At 41.7% G+C, this 15,981-nt stretch overlaps 1 protein-coding gene across 1 annotated transcript in view; it reads left to right on the top strand.

Annotated features, from left to right (window-relative positions):
- The first annotated feature begins 412 nt into the window (after window positions 1-412).
- The window catches only part of LOC149324185 (mitogen-activated protein kinase 4-like), a 101,923-nt gene continuing 86,354 nt past the window's right edge, over window positions 413-15,981 (top strand). Inside the window, exon 1 of the mRNA XM_089497406.1 lies at window positions 413-605. The gene's annotated coding sequence lies outside the window, so the exon portion shown is untranslated. The remainder of the gene's footprint in view (window positions 606-15,981) is intronic.

Below are 15,981 nucleotides of genomic sequence, written 5' to 3'. Positions count from 1 at the left end.
AAAACCCCTATGTATTATTCATCATAATAATTTATTATTATTTATAAAACAATTTATTATTGCTATTTATTTAAAAACATGCTAGAAAGGGCTGGAGAAGGGGGGGATCCCATCCACCCCCAGGGTCTGCTGCTGCTCTTCCCACACCCAGATCCCCTTTATTGCATGCAAAGCCCTTCACAAGCAATGCCCCCCCCCTTTTTTTTTTTTCTGCCCAGCTTCTTGGGGCATCTGTGGTTGCAAGGTGCCAGCAGCTGGTGCCAAACAGCAGGTGGCCAAGGGTGTGATTGACAGCCCTCCCATGACGTCATGCAGGTGGGCAGGGCGTCGGGAGGCATCCTTTCTTCCCCTCTTTTGCTTTTTGCATGACTAAAGAGGGAGGCAGTGGCTGGACTTGGCACACAGGAGAGCCTTGCTCCTTCTGCATGCACTCCCTCTGTGTGCAGAGAAAGAGGGACTGGGCGCATTGTATATATATGTTGCAAGATGAAGTGTATCCTAAGAGAGGATTGCTTGCAAGAAGGGAAATAAAGCAAGCAGCAGCTGCTACCCAGAGAAATCCCCACATATATTTTTGTTTCCTTCCTGGAACAGCTCTTGCATGGGTGAGTACCTTTTCCATTTGCAATCTCCCCATCAGGGATACACACACACACACACACACACACACACACGCTGCTCAATTAATTTCTTATTCTGGCTGAGATCCCCATTCAAGAAGAAAGGAGGATGCTATTAGGATCCCTCCAACATAAAAGGAAGAAGAAAGAGCTCCTGGTTTTCCTTCTCCCTGGGCAGATCCATCTTTCTCTTGGAAGAATCTGGACCACTTCCTTGTCCTCACATGACCCCCAAGGAAACAGGGATCTGGGCCTTTGGAAAGATTGCTTCAGAGGGAAGGATGGAAGCTGAGACAGTGTTGCCCAAGGAAAAAGGGTCCTGGGACTTTGAAAGATTAGCTCAGGGGGGATGGATGGAGGTTGAGACAGTGTTGCCTGGGGTGCCAGGGGTGCATTCAGGACAGTGCAGCAGGCAGGAGGGGAGAATTTTAGGAAGAAGAGGAGAGCCTTGGAAGAATGAAGGATGCAAGGAGTTTTGGGCTGAGAAATGTAGCTTTGCAAAGCAGATCCTGGAGTTTGCCCTGAAAGAAATCCTTCTTCTTTCCCCCAGAGGACTTGATTCTCAAGCTGGCCCAACATTCCCAGGTGTTGGCATCACTTTCCTTGTACAGTAACTGATTTTGGTGTGTGTGTTATTTATTTATTAATCCTATTTATCTGCTGCCTTTCTCCCCGAGAGGAAATCATAATGATACGGTTTTTAAAACAATTCAGATTGTCTCTTTTCCAGCAGCATAACATTCTGTTTTAAAAAGGATACAAAAATAAGAACCATGAATAAATCGCATGGAGTCAAATAATGCTTTTGCTGTTGTGTGCCGTCAAGTCATCGCTATGGCTCTGGGGGGGGGGGGGTCCTTTGGCAAGTTTCTTCAAAGGAGGTTTGCCCTTGCCCTCCTCTGAGGCTGAGAGAGTGTGACCTGCCCAAGGACACCCAGTGGGTTTACATGGCCAAGATGGGATTTGAACCCAGGTCTCCAGAGTCCTAGTCCAGTGCTCAAACCACTATATCACACTGGCTGTATAAAGCATTAATTGGAAAATGCAGTTCTTTCTGAAATTTTGGGGGAAAATGGGAGAAGAGACAGTGCTCCAAATCATTTTTTACTTATGGCAACCCTGAGGTGACCCTATTATAGGGTTTTCATAAGGCTGTTTAGAGGTTTTAATACATTTTAAATTTTAATGCATAATTATTTTCACCTTTAAAATCCTCCAATTATTATTATTATTTTTTAGAATTTTATAGTGATATATTTAAATGCTTTGTGTTGTTTGTTTTAAATTTGCTGTGTGCCGCCTTGAGTCCCTATATTTGGAGAAAGGTGGGCTAATAATAATAATAATTATTATTATTATTATTATTATTATTATTTGCTGGCAGGTTTCTTCAGAGGTTTTTTTCCATTGCCTTCCTCTGAGGCTGAGAGAGTGTGACAAGGTCACCCAGGTAGTTTCATTATCAAACAATGATTCAAACCCTGATACAGGACGATAATTAGCACAAAGGGGAGGATGCAGAGAATATTTTTTTTAAAATAGAAGACTCAAAACAGCATGCTTAAAGCAGCTTGGAAAAGGAAGTGTAACTACACGTAATGATTTCACACAATGCAGCACAAAATCCGACATTGAAGTGGTCACAAAGAAGCATTAATGCGCATATTTTTACTTTTGGGATTTCAGCAACAATGCATTTCCAATATCACTTTATTTGCACGATTGCGTGTGATAATCATTCGTGCAATTACCCGCCATTTCCGCTTCATTTGCAGGATGCTTTAAATGCACTTTTATCTCTCTTTAATGTCAAAAACAGCCGCAGTGTGATCCTTATCCTCCTTGTATTGGATTTCATGCTCTCTCCTCAGCCAAGTGGGTAGCCAGAGGAGATTCTCCAAAGGCAGGTGGCATGCATGGCTTGTCTCGGGTACAGATAGCCACTTGGCTGAACACAGTGCTGGAATGGCAGGTGGGAAAGAACTAAAAGAGTGCGCCTGATGCAAAGCAAGAATAATGGAAGATAAGAGCAATATCCTTTTATGTTCTCTCCTTGCCTTCTCTGCTCCAAACTGCTTTTCCTTTGGCAGGAATAATAAAAAGACTGCTGCTGCTGCTAACCTGTTGTAGCTCTTCCCCTTGGAGCGCTAAACTAGGTTAGCAGAATGTTTTTTGGGCATACAAATTATTTTCAAAGACAAAAATTAGATGTAAAAGACCAGAATTAATAAAAGTGTTGCTCTGACTGGAGGGTGTAATATTCTTACTTAAGGAAGGGTGAATGGAGGAACTGTTTCTGCCAATCCAATGTTTTAATGGCTTTAGGTAACCAAGACCTTATCTGCAATATGGGCCAGGATTTGCAAAAGTTAGGGGTTTGGGATTATGGCTCCCAGAATCCTCCAGGTAATTTAGCCAGTAACTGTGCTAGGGGATTCTGGGAGCTATATTCTAAAAAAATTAGTGCAAGAAGACTAAACTGTGGATCTGCCATTGTGACTTGTAGGCATCTGATAAACCAGCGATAGAGAAGAGCAATAAAGAACCAACTAACCATGCAGGTTGCAAAGGAGTGGGCTTTTCACATGGACTTAGATAATGCACTTTGATTCATGTGAGGGATTATTCATAGTCAGGTTTAGCACTACTGTTACTAAAAGGGAATTTTAAAGCATGTTAAGAATTTTCAGTTTTAAATATCTATTGTACTGCATTTGATGCCACTCTGTTTTATATGATTCATATATCCTATGTATTTAATGGTAAAATCTGTTGCCCTTGCTATGTCATTCTATGACAATAATGATTGATTGATTGACTGACTGACTGACTGACTGACTAAACTGAAGTTGTTGTACTTTGGACATATCATGAAACCATGTGATTTTAGAGAAAAGACTTGTTAAAGAAGAAGACCACACTACAAGCCCATTGATTCAAGGAGTCTGAAAACCTAAGCAGAGGAGTTGATGACCAAGGCTTTTGGAGGTCTTTCATTCATAGGATTGCCATGAGTTGAAGTCATCTTGATAACAAATAACAATACCAAGTTCAAGAAAGTCCCTTTTCCGACCTCTGATTTGGGAATGACAGTGTGCTACTTTTCATCACATTGGGCAAAGACTCTTCAAATGCGTTTGACTACAGCTCCCACCATCCCCACCCAGTATGGCCATTGGGAGTTGTGATCCACATATCTGGAGGTTAGCCTGTTCTGGAAATATGCTTTACAGGTTTGTGTGTGTGTTGAGTGCCTTCAAGCTGACTTACAGCGACCCTAAGTCAACCCTATCATAGGGTTTTCTTGGCAAGGTTTATTCAGAGGAGGTTTCCCATTGCCTTCCCCTGAGGCTGAGAGAGAGTGACTCAGCCAAGGTCACTCCAGATTTGTAGTCCAGATTTAGTCTCCAGATTTGTAGTCCAGCACTCAAACCACTATGCCACACTGGCTTGCTTTACAGGTAGTTGAGAGGATTGCAGAAATGATGAATAGGAAATAGCTTTTTGAGCCCTTAAGAGACATGCTGTACTGAGTGCAAACAAAGTGTTAGCAATAAGCATTAGGAAAAGGGGAATCAAAACAATTAGAGATCACAACATTTGCCATACAAGTTAAAACACGTGGTAGCACTGGTGGTGTTTCTGGTTTAGGGACAAAGTGACTACTGTGGGCTATAATCCAGGCTTAAAGATTCATGTGTAGTTTGAACAAAGAGGACAAAAGATAAATGTTGCTGATTTGATTCATGAACAGACCAAAAGTACTATTTCACACAGTTCATAATTAACTTATGGAATTTGCTGGGAGTGAAGTGTAGCATACTGTCAGCATCACTTCAAAACAGTGTTAGACCAGTGGTGGACAGCCTGTGGTCCTCCAGATGTTGGACTGCAGCTCCCAACATTCCTCACCATTAGCTGGGCTGGATAGGGCTGGTGGAACTTGCAGACCAGCAACCTATGGGAACCCACACAGTTTCCATCAGAGGACAAATCCATTTGTGGCTGTTAGTCACTAAAACCGTAGGCGACTTCTGGATTCAGTGGTAATGCCTTTGGGTTGCTGTGTAAGCAAGAATTGGAGAGAACTCTGGTTGGTTACTTTAGGAAACATGATACTGGAATGCATGTTCTTGAATGTTCTAATCCACTTATGATGGTTCTTATCCTCTTCTGAACTTTACATGGAGATATCACAGACCCAGAGCTTAAAAAAATAATTTTGGGGCTGAAAACCCCCAAATTCTCTAGATACCGTGGTTGGAGAATTCTGCAAATTTTTGTCCTAGAAAGTAACTTTTCAAGCTGTGCACAGAGTTTGTTGTTGTTGTGTGTCTCCAGATCATTTTTGACTTATGGCAAACAAAGTGTTGACCTGTGGCTATGGAGACCAGGTTTGAATTACTTCTCAGCCATGAAACCCACCCTCGGCATGTCACATTCTCTCAGCCTCAAAGGCTGGTGATGGCAAACCCCCTCTGAAGAAACTTGCTAAGAAAACCCTGTGAAAGGTTCACCTTAGGGTCACCAGAAATCAAAAACAAAGGCACACAACAGCAACAAAAATCACAGGGTTTTCTTGACAGGTTTCTTCAGAGGGGATTGCCATCCTCTGAAGCTAAGAGAGTCTGAATTGCCCAGGGTCACCCATTGGTTTTTTATGCTCCAGCAGGAATTTGGACCCTGGTCTCCAGAATCACAGACTTATTGTACCACTTATATTTCATGAAAGTTTACATGTGTTTACATATTCCTCCTTTGTACTCTTGTGGATATGTTATCTATCTTTTCCTGATTTTTATCTGATCCAGAAAGAGAAAAACAACAACAATCTATGTTCTTAAGCAGAATATATATAATGGACTTCAAGGATACCCTGATTAAAAACAAAGAAAGAAAAGCAGGCAAAATAAGACTGTTGTCAGACTCTGAAGTCTATTACAAGAACGTTTTAGAGGAAAGGTGCTCTCCACTTATATTGTATTCAGTATGTTATGCATATACCGAAACCTCTGGCCCTTAGGTAAAATTGGCTTGGTGTCACAGATATTTGCAGTCCTACTTTTGTGAGGGAGACGTCTAACAGAGGGCTCCTCTGAGGCAGTTCATTCCACGTCTAACAGCTCTTGCTGTAAAAAAAAAGTTCTCCCTGATGTTTAGGTGGAATTTATTTCCTTGTAATTTGAATCCATTGGTTTGTGTCCTAGTTTCTGGAGCAGCAGAAAACAAGTTTGCTCCATCTTCTACATGACATCCCTTCAGATATTTAAAGATAGCCATCATGTCACCTCTCAAGTCTCCTCTTCTCCAAGCTAAAGATAACCTAGCTCAGTCATTCTTCATAAGTCTTGGTTTCCAGACCTTTGATCATCTTTAGTTTTTTGTGGGTTTTTCAGGCTATGTGGCCATGTTCTAGAAGAGTTTATTCCTGACATTTCACCAGCATCTGTGGCTGGCATCTTGTTCTCCTTTCTTTGGACAGGTTCCAGCTTGCCAATATTCTTGAACTTTGGAAGGCCAGCTGTCTCAAATAGGTCCAGTTCTCCAAAGGCTTAATAGTAATGATGGAGGGGGCTGTTCTCTTTTGATTGGGACAACACAGCAAACCACAGAGCCTTATGATCACAGGCTCCCCTAAACCCTAGCAGTGAATTTCTGCCAGTTCTCTTTCCTCTTCCCCATTTTGTCTTGAATGGTAGAATTCAAAGATATAGAACTTTATCGCATTGGCTCCTTCCGTTCCGTTTTGAGCACGGAACGGAAGGAGCAGGGACGAGTGCGGAACGAGTGGGGGACGGATTTTACCGCACGCACCCGTCCCTCATTCGTTCCGTTCCCCCTCTCTTCCGTTCTTAATCTGTTCCAGAGGGGGAAATTTTTGAGAACTGTTCTGAACAGTTCTCAAAAAGCGTGCCCTTTGGAACGGAATGGGCAGGGAAGAGAGGGGGAACGGAACGAGTGAGGGACGGGTGTGTGCGGTAAAATCCGTCCCGCACTCGTTTCCATTTCCTGCCAGGCCGGGCCGAGAACCCGGTGCGATAAAGTTCATAGCCTTGTTAGTCTGGAAAATCAGTATGCAAAGGGATCTTGTAATCCCTTTGAGACTAACTGAAAGAAAGAAGTTGGTGGCATGAGCTTTCATAGACATGAGTCTGCTTCCTCAGATGGCCAAGTAGGGTCAAGTCTATGAAAGCTCATGCTACCAGCTTCTTTTTTCAGTTAGTCTCAGAAGTGCTACAGGAACCCTCTGCATACTGATTTTGTCCTGAGACAACCCTACAGTGACATCCAGGAACAAAGAAGGAAGGAATGTTTCATAAAACAGATTCCACATACTGATTTCAAGTTATCAGCCTGTTCTTCAGCTGTAGGCCTCCCCCCCACCTTGTTATTTGTTACACTGAGAACCAGTGAAGAATACTGAAGATTGTAAAAACAGAAATAACAAATATGATAGATTTGGAAAATAAGATTGAGAGAGAGTATAGAATCTTAATGTGTCAGATGACAACAGCAGCAAGATTGGTGTATGTGAAACATTGGAAACATAGTAAGACTCCAAATATTGTAGAATGGATGGATAAATGAATGGGTTTGTCAGAACTAGACAGGCTGACAAATTTAATAAAACTATAAAAATATTTTAAAATGTGGCAACCTTTTACAGACTATGTTAAGAAGGAGAAAGTGGACATTGTAACTATAGGATTTGATATATAGAAAGAAAATATTTGTGTATTTATAAAAAAAAACTAGCAAGTGTAATTTAGAGAGGAGGAATGTTATGTATAATTTACTGTAGCCAGAAAAGAGTGGGAAGTCAATCTGAATGGGTGGTGGAAATAGGTAAGGATAGGGGATATATTGTATATGGTTTGTTGCTATATGCTATCCAGTCTGACTTGATGGCAAACCTACCATGAGGTTTTCTTGGCATGTTTCTGCAGAGGGGGTTTGCCATTGCCACCCTTTGAGGCTGAGATAGTGTGACTTGCCCATGCTCACACAGTGGGTTACATGGCCAAACTGAGATTTGAACCCTGGTCTCCAGAGTTATACTCCAACACTCAAACCACTACACCATGCTGCACCCATGTATTGTATAGGTATTGTTTATTGTCATTGTTTTGTGAGGTTACTGTTTGTCTATTCCTTTGTGTAATTTTAAGTATTATATGTGAGAACCAATGTGATATATTGGTTAGAGCTTTTGACTTGGACTGGAGAGACATGGCTTTGAATCCCATACTGAGAAACTGACTTGGTGCCACCCTTCCCCCATTGTGAATAGCAGTCTGAGCATAGGACACTTATTTCTTGGACTATAATACGCAGAATCTCATAGCGAGGTGGGGATTGTGAATGATATACAGTCCGCCCTTCTTATACATGGATTTTTTTTATACACGGATTCAAGCATCCACGGTTTGAAAATGTTCAAAAAAAATATAAATTTCAAGTATCAAACCTTGATTTCCCCATTTTATATAAGGGACACCATTTTGCTATGCCATTGTGTTTAATGGGACTTGAGTATACATGGATTTTGTTATCCATGGGGGATCTTGGAACCAAACTCCAGCGTATAACAAGGGTCCACTGTAGTTCAGAAGGTACCTTCTCCAAAGCTCCGGCCATGAGCTATATTACCTAATTATATTGATCATGCTATGGATCTTTGGTTTTGGTTTCAAATCTCTGGCCCTATTACTCCCTTGAAGGCCATGTTTAGATAAGATCAGATGTGATGTCTCTTTGGACCCAACAGACGTCTGAATACTCCAGCATTTGTCAGTTGCAAAGAGCTGGCTAGCGTTTGCATGAATGAATCCTATTATGTCGTAACTGTTGCTCCACTCTGATTGGTGTGTAAACACTGAAGGACAGGTTTTTGAGTGGTGGAAGTTGAGCTGCGTGGATTGAGAACACAAAAGATGCCATACACATTGGAGCACTAGCCCCAGACTATTGGCCAGCTGTTCCACAGCTCTTTCAAAAATGAGTTGTATTGTTGCTGCTGCTGACTGGCATGGAACTGCAGGCAGATTTGCTGCTTAAATTAATAATGGAGCAAGCCAATGACTGGCATCCTAATTATAAAAAGATTTTACTGCATGCACGTCACTTGTCATACAGAAATTTGTAATGAAATCTGGAACAGAAGCTGTACTACGTTTTTGCAGTAAATAGAATGAAAAAGCTTGGGAAACTGTGTGTACTGTTTGCTTATTTCCTGGAAACTCTCCACAGATCAACAGCCAGTGAGATGTGAGCTAGCACTGGTCCAAGGACCACCACTACAAATAGTGCAGGTATAGTGGATACAGTGCAAAACTGGAGAGACCAGAGTTCAAATCCTCTGTTGACCGTGATGATGTTGGGTCAGCCATGTTCTCTCTGACTAACCTCTCTTACACAGCTGTTGAAAATAGATGGGTAGAATTAGGGATGCTGTCTTGAATTTCTTGGAGGAAAGAGGTGGAAATTATCCACAGCTTTGGACTACAACTCCCAGATTCCCACTGGCAGCTGAATTCCTAATTTCCATTACAGTTCAAAAGAACTTGTCTATATGTAACTAATTTAGGATTACTTTTACTTTTACTTTTAGGATTTAGAATAATTTAGGATTAGTTTTACCTTTACCTTTTACCTTTCTTCCAACTATATGATTGTATATGGATCCACTCTATTTCTTTAACTTGATCCAGATCACCAAATATAGCTCTTCTGGCCTCATTCCCAATATTTTTTAAATCGGATTGTGAATCAGTTTGAACCGGTTCAAACAACCCTGGTTCCCACTTAATCTGAATCACTGAAGCAATTCTGAGAAGGGGGGCCATGTGCTAGACCCATTTAACCCGTGTCTTTTTGACCCTGATTTTTTACGTTTCTTTTTTGATAAATCAAATCTGTGCAAGTGAGAACCACATGTGGATCAGAATCAATTTAAATTTCCCCTTCAGCCAGCTGGAACTGAATCATTTTGAATCGATTCATTCATGAATGGGAATGATAAGTGGATTATTTTAGAGGGGAAAAATGTGATCAGGGCAAATGTAGTGGGAACCACGCTTTGCTGTCGAATCGATCAATCGATTTGGATCACACACCGATTTATTTGTAAGTGGGAATGGGGCCTCTGTGGCTCCTGCCACACTGTGGAATTAATGCATTTTGGCACCACTTTATCTGACATGGCTCCATCCTATGGAATCCTGGGATTTGTAGTTTGTTGTAGCACCAGAGCGCTCTGACAGAGAAGGCTAAATATCTCAGAAAATGACAAGTCCCAGAATTCCATAGCATTGAACCATGGCAGTTAAACTGGTGTCAAACTACATTAAATCAGCATTGTAGATGCAGACTGAACTTGGGGACGGCTTCCCATGACAAACAGTTGCTGTGAAAATGGATATATTAACAGTAAATGTCATGAACCAGGCAAGGTTATTAATAAGAAGAGAAACAGGATAAAGAATGCCAGGCATGTTGACTACTAAATGTGTTTTTTTTTATGGTGGGTGGGGGTGGGTGGGTGGGTAGCCATCCATGCACTTCCAAAGTTTCTATATGTGAACTAACATGGTTGTCTCACCTGGTTTGTAGGCATGGATCTTAATGCAGTTGATAGGGAAGAGAAGGAACCTTGCCTCTTCCCTTTGTCTGCCTGCTCCTTCTATCCACCATTCTACTCAGCAGCCTCCATCCTCCTTTCCATTGAAATTGACAATAAAAAGAAAACCTTGTCACTCTCATTTAAAAAAAATTATACAGGTTGAGTCTCCTTTATTCAGAATTCCAAATTTCAAATATTCCAAAATCCAGAATTGTCCACACGGGTGGTTGAGATAGTGACACCGTTGTTTTCTGATGCTTCAATGTACACAAACTTTGTTTCGTGCACAGAATTATTTAAAATATTGTGTAGAAAATTACCTTCAGACAATTTGAAACTTAAATGAATTTCATATTTAGACTTGGGTCCCATTTCCAAGATCTCTCATTATGTTTATGCAAGCATTCCAAAATCTGAAAAACTCCGAAATCCAAAATGCTTCTGGTCCTAAGCATTTTGGATAAGGGAGACTCAACCTGTATTGTTGGGGGTTTGCAGTGGTATCTATGTGTCCCTCACATATCCCTTTTTGAATCATTCTCTTTAGAAGGGCAGCAGAAACCATATGATGCTTACATGGTAGATATTAGCTTCCATTGCTGTGGGATAACAAATTCAGTTTTAGACTGAATTTTAAAGGAGAGGTCCAAAGGGCAGAATCCCATCCGCAGGGCTGAATTTTACTTTGCCTAAGCTGTCTAAGGCGCTGAACACATTAGCTGGATAGAATACACCACACTGACATGAGAGCCATAAGTCATAAATGCTTCTTCCCCCAAGACTGGCCAGGTGAGACGCTTTTCTGTAGCTGGGTTAAGTTATGTGACTGACCAAAAAAATTACTCTCTGTTCTTCTCATTTGGAAGCACCTTAAATCTGCAATACTCCTTAGGAAGCAGATGAGCCTGAAATTAACCTGAGTTCTGGCCGACTGCTCTAAGCTGCCTAACTTTGTGTTGTTTTGCTAACGGTAAGCTGGGCAATTTTGCTCCGGCTTCACTTATTTGGTTTTTTTGGGATACAGGCAAAGCTAGTGATCAAATCCTCTTAGATAAATCTTCATTGTGTGTCTCTTAGGCCATGTAGCCCAGTTTATAAGGAAGCTGATTACATCACCGCTGTCGGGAAGGAGAGCGCTTACACATTAATGCTCAGCAACACTCGGGGCTTTCGGAACCATGCACAAACATCGATCTCAACAAGGCCCCCGTGACAGCTGCCAGTGTTGCAAACCTTGTTTTACAGACATTTCAGAGGGTGAACTGTCTTGCCTGAGGCTACCTTGGAAAAGCCTCTAAATCGGACCTGCCAACGTGATTCTCAAGTCATGGGGCAGCATCCTAGAGGACACTGGTGATTTGAAATAAAGGTACCTAAAGTTCTGGGGAAGAATCCTGAAGCAGCTGTAGGGTCATCCTCCCACAACAAGGCTGGATGAAAGTTGTCAGAGTTTTGGAACAATTCCAAAAATAGTCTCCCTCTGCCCTTTATGCAAATGTACAAGCTCTGCTATTGAAATTCTAGCTTTGTGCTATAGCAGATCATGCTCGGAAGGATTGCAAGATCAATAGGAAACCCAGTCCCTTTAAAGCCCAAGGTATGAGATACCCCTGGGCAACCTCTTGCTCTGTGTTCCAGGCCAGAATCTCAGGTCTCTTTCACACTGCACAATTAATGGCATTACTACTGCTTGTTTGTGCATGCCATGGCGGCATCCTATGGAATCCTAGCATTTATAGTTTGGTGAGCACCAGTGTGGTGTAGTGGTTTGAGCATTGGATGGTGACTCTGGATACCAGGGGTCAGATCCCTGCTCAGCCATGGAAACCCACTGGGTGATTTTTAGCAAATCCCTCTCTCTCAGCCTCAAGGAATGCAGTGGCAAACTGAACACTGAATAAATCTTGCCAAGAATACCCCGTGATAGGTTCATTAATGTTAACAAAACAAAGCAAAGTTATACAGCTTAGACCAGTTGGCCAGAACTCTGGTTAGCTTCAGGCTCATCTGCTTCCACCTTGGGCAAGTGACACTCTCTCAACCTTAGGGGAAAGCAAGGGCAAACCTCCTCTGAACAAATCTTGCCAAGAAAACCCCATGATAGGGTCACTAGTTAGAAACAACTTGAAGGCACACAACAACCAAACTGGCCTTACAACTTTTCAAGAAAAAAGTCAAAGTCCTTCACACAACTACATGTCCCAGGATGTCCATAGGGTACAGCCATGGCAGTTAAAGTGGGATCATAGTGCTGTAACTGTGCAGTGCAAAAGAGCCCGCAGAGGCAGGGATTACCTACCTCCAATTCAGCCGCTCTGCAGTTAGAAGGTGAGGGCTGGTGGATGGTAAATAGTACCAATTTTAGGGGTGGGTCAGGAAATTGATATCTATAGTCATCCTCTCTTTTCAGGAGCATTTCTCTCTTGAGAGCACCACAGACCCTTGTGTGTGTGCATATGCTGCTAGTGGCAGCATAGGCCCTCTATCCACTATGGGCTCTGGAGCATTTGCTTTCATTGTATCATTGGACCCGAACAGACAGGTCAAAATAAAGCTGTTTCGGGTCACGTTGGAGGTATGTTGTTTAAATGATGCATGCATCTTAAGAGGCCGGAAGCTGTGCCAAAGCCATGCTCCAGTCCTAAGGACTTCAGCACAGCTTTGGTGCAGCTTCTGGCCTCTTAAGATGTGCATGTAATTTAAATAGCATACCTCCAAAGTGACCCAAAGCAGCTTTATTTTGGCCTGTCTGTTCAGGCCCATTGATAGTTCAACTTTTTCACATGTCAGCCAAGACCTGAACCCACTGAATGCCTTTTGGTCCACAGTAGATTTCAGGAGCAGCAGTTGCCCTTCTAGTTGCACATAACCTCAGAGCAATTTGGGTAGGAAGGCATGTGAGTATTTCAATTACTGTGTTTTCCTCAGTCCTCCTCAATGTTTATTGCATTAGTCAATGGACAGTATAAAAATAAGTTCAGCATACATTTGCACCTCTTTGAATTGCATTCCTTTTTAAGGTTTAAAAAATTGGCCCTTTAAAAATAAAATCAGTTGAGGGGCTTCTTGGGGTTTCAGGGGTCATACCTGAGGGGTCCCAAGGGCTGTATGCATCCCATAGGGTGCATTTTTGCCCTGGTCTACGACAAGACTGGAAACTATGGGGTCCCCAAGATGTTGGGCTGCTACTCTCAGCATTCTTCATCATGGGTTTGCTGGCTAAGGTTGCAAGAATGTACAATTCAATAACATCTGGTGGGCCAAATGATTCCAAAGCATACTTCATGTTCTGAGTAGTGGGGCTGCATGTGTGTGTGTCGACTGTGAGCCAGAGCTCTTTCCCATTCCCTACTACCTGAACCATGAGCTTTGCCAGCAAGCTACCATTGTTCACAGACCCACCAGTGCAGCTGAGCTATGCGAACACTCTTATGTGCCACACTCAACTGTGAAACGGATTTATTGTTCTGGACTGAGGCCCCAGGTAGTATAGCATTTTGTTTAAAATTATCCCCCTCTCTCACTGTCCATTCAGTTCACCTTGAGTTAAACATTTATGAGAAACAGCAACAAGTAGTTAGTTTGTAATTCCCAGTTTATTTCGTGTGCAAAAGAATTTGCAAAAGTTAATGTTTGGGGGCTATAAAATAAAAACATCCATTGCTATCTCTGGAATACTTAAAGTCCAGAAAGTTATTTATAAGATCACTTTACTTTTGGTTTTATTAGTTCAGATGCTGGTGGATCGAACACTGAATTACTTTCTTTTCTTTTTTACAGCATGTTTCGGTTTTTCCATTACCAGAAATTCACTCACGGCCTCAAACACGTTATCTATTTTTCTTGCTTTTGCAATGAAATCTCATGTGCCTTATGTTTGTTGAATGAGCAATGGATGCATTGAATTTTTCTATTAGGGTGTCACCAAATTCTGGTTGTCCTTGGTAGCCAATAATTTTCTTCTGCTGGCTGGTTTAACTCTGCTGGTATGATTTGACCATGAAATGGCAACAATACTGTGTGTATTTTCAGGATAGGTACCATTTTGATCAGACTGAATGAAATTGTTAATACCTGAGGCTTCCTAGGATGTGGTGGCTTAGTGGTTAAGAGGCCAATTCTGGCAGTCATAAGGTCAGATGGTTAGCAGTTCGAGGCCCAAGTGCCGCATGATAGGGTGCACTCCTGTCACTAGCTTCTGCCAACATAGCGGTATGAAAGCATGCAAATGCAAGTAGATAAATAGGTACCACTTTGCTGGGACGTTAACAGTGTTCTGTGCAGTCATAATGGCCATATGGCCACCGGAATCATCTTCAGACAGGACTGTCCCTTTGGCTTAGTAATGGAGATGAGCACCACCCCCTACAGTTGGTTACGACTAGACATTCATGCCAAGGGGAAACCTTTACCTTTATATGAAGCTTCACCTTGCTGATTGAACACTTTACAGAAGGGAAATATAGCAATGCCTTACTGAAGTCCCTTAAAAATCCATTTGTATGTAATGTTCATGCACTTCCCTGCCCCCATAAAGGTCCCTTAATGACAATGGAAAACAAATCCCATCTTTCCCATCCATTGTCACCAGAGATGATTTGAAGTTGTAATCCCCTCAACCTCATTGGGCTCTGATTTGAGAACCATTGTAACTCAGCAATAGTATTCCTTCTATATTTGAGACTGGTTCTCTGTCATTTATCAAGAAGGCAGGATAAACTGTTGTTGCAATGATAAACTCTGTTTCTTTCCCGTTTTTCTTTGTGTGAATACATGCTGAACCTACGGCAAACATTCTTTCTTTAATTATGCAATTTACAAATCTGAGAAACAGATTGAAAACGACCAAGGAGAAAACCTGTCAAAGTAGATCCTGCTAGAAATAACTGGATCAAGTGTATTGGTAGCTCATTCAACGTATTTGGGTTAATTATTATTGGAAACATTTCTCCCCACTCAGTTAAGTAGGGTTTTCTTGTATCCATGGTTTCTTTCATCTCTTTTTCCTTGGCACCTACAATGACTTTTCCTCCACTTCTCATTAAGTGAATTTCTCAGAGAGCTGGAATGCTGCTTGGCACCTGTGCTTCTAAAGATGCCTTCCCTACCCTCAACCACTTCTTAACATGAATTTTCCAGAAGGTAACCATGTTTATTGCTTGCAGCAAAAAAGTAATGAGTTGGTATGAGGGCAAAACAAGTTAATGAAAGTGAGCATTTAAGATAACAAGTATCTAATAGATGTATCCTGCTAACATGCTGTCTGGTTTATCTTGTGATACCTTGTCAATTTTGTATGTGTGGGGTGCTGCTCTCAGTAACCTTGAACTCATTTACTAGTCTGTCTTGGAGAAGAGAGGAGTTAATAGAGGATTTTACAACAGATAGCTGTTCATTGGAAACATGCAGGTACCCCCCCCCCCTTCTGAAAACATCTTTGTATGACTACAAAGGGATGAGGGGACAATATGCCATGCTCATTAGTTTTATGTAAAAGAAATATGGCTAGTCTAAGCCATTTTTCAATGCTATTTTCAATGCTATTAAAATACCCTTACATCCACTTTACAGTACTGAGGATGAGATATCCTGCCTTGACTCTTGTACTTGATGCCCAAGTCAAATCAGTCAGTCAGTTGTCACTTGAAACTCTACCTTTACTCTTTAATCATTTTTGCAACATCTTCACTTGTGTGGAGTGCCTTTATCTAAACACCCCAGACCTAATTTCAATGATGT

This window comes from Sceloporus occidentalis, unplaced genomic scaffold (genome assembly GCF_023333645.1).
Source record: "Sceloporus occidentalis isolate IW3139 unplaced genomic scaffold, rSceOcc1.0.p SCAF_1, whole genome shotgun sequence".
Taxonomy (NCBI): domain Eukaryota; kingdom Metazoa; phylum Chordata; class Lepidosauria; order Squamata; family Phrynosomatidae; genus Sceloporus; species Sceloporus occidentalis.
This window is presented reverse-complemented; position numbering and strand designations above follow the sequence as displayed.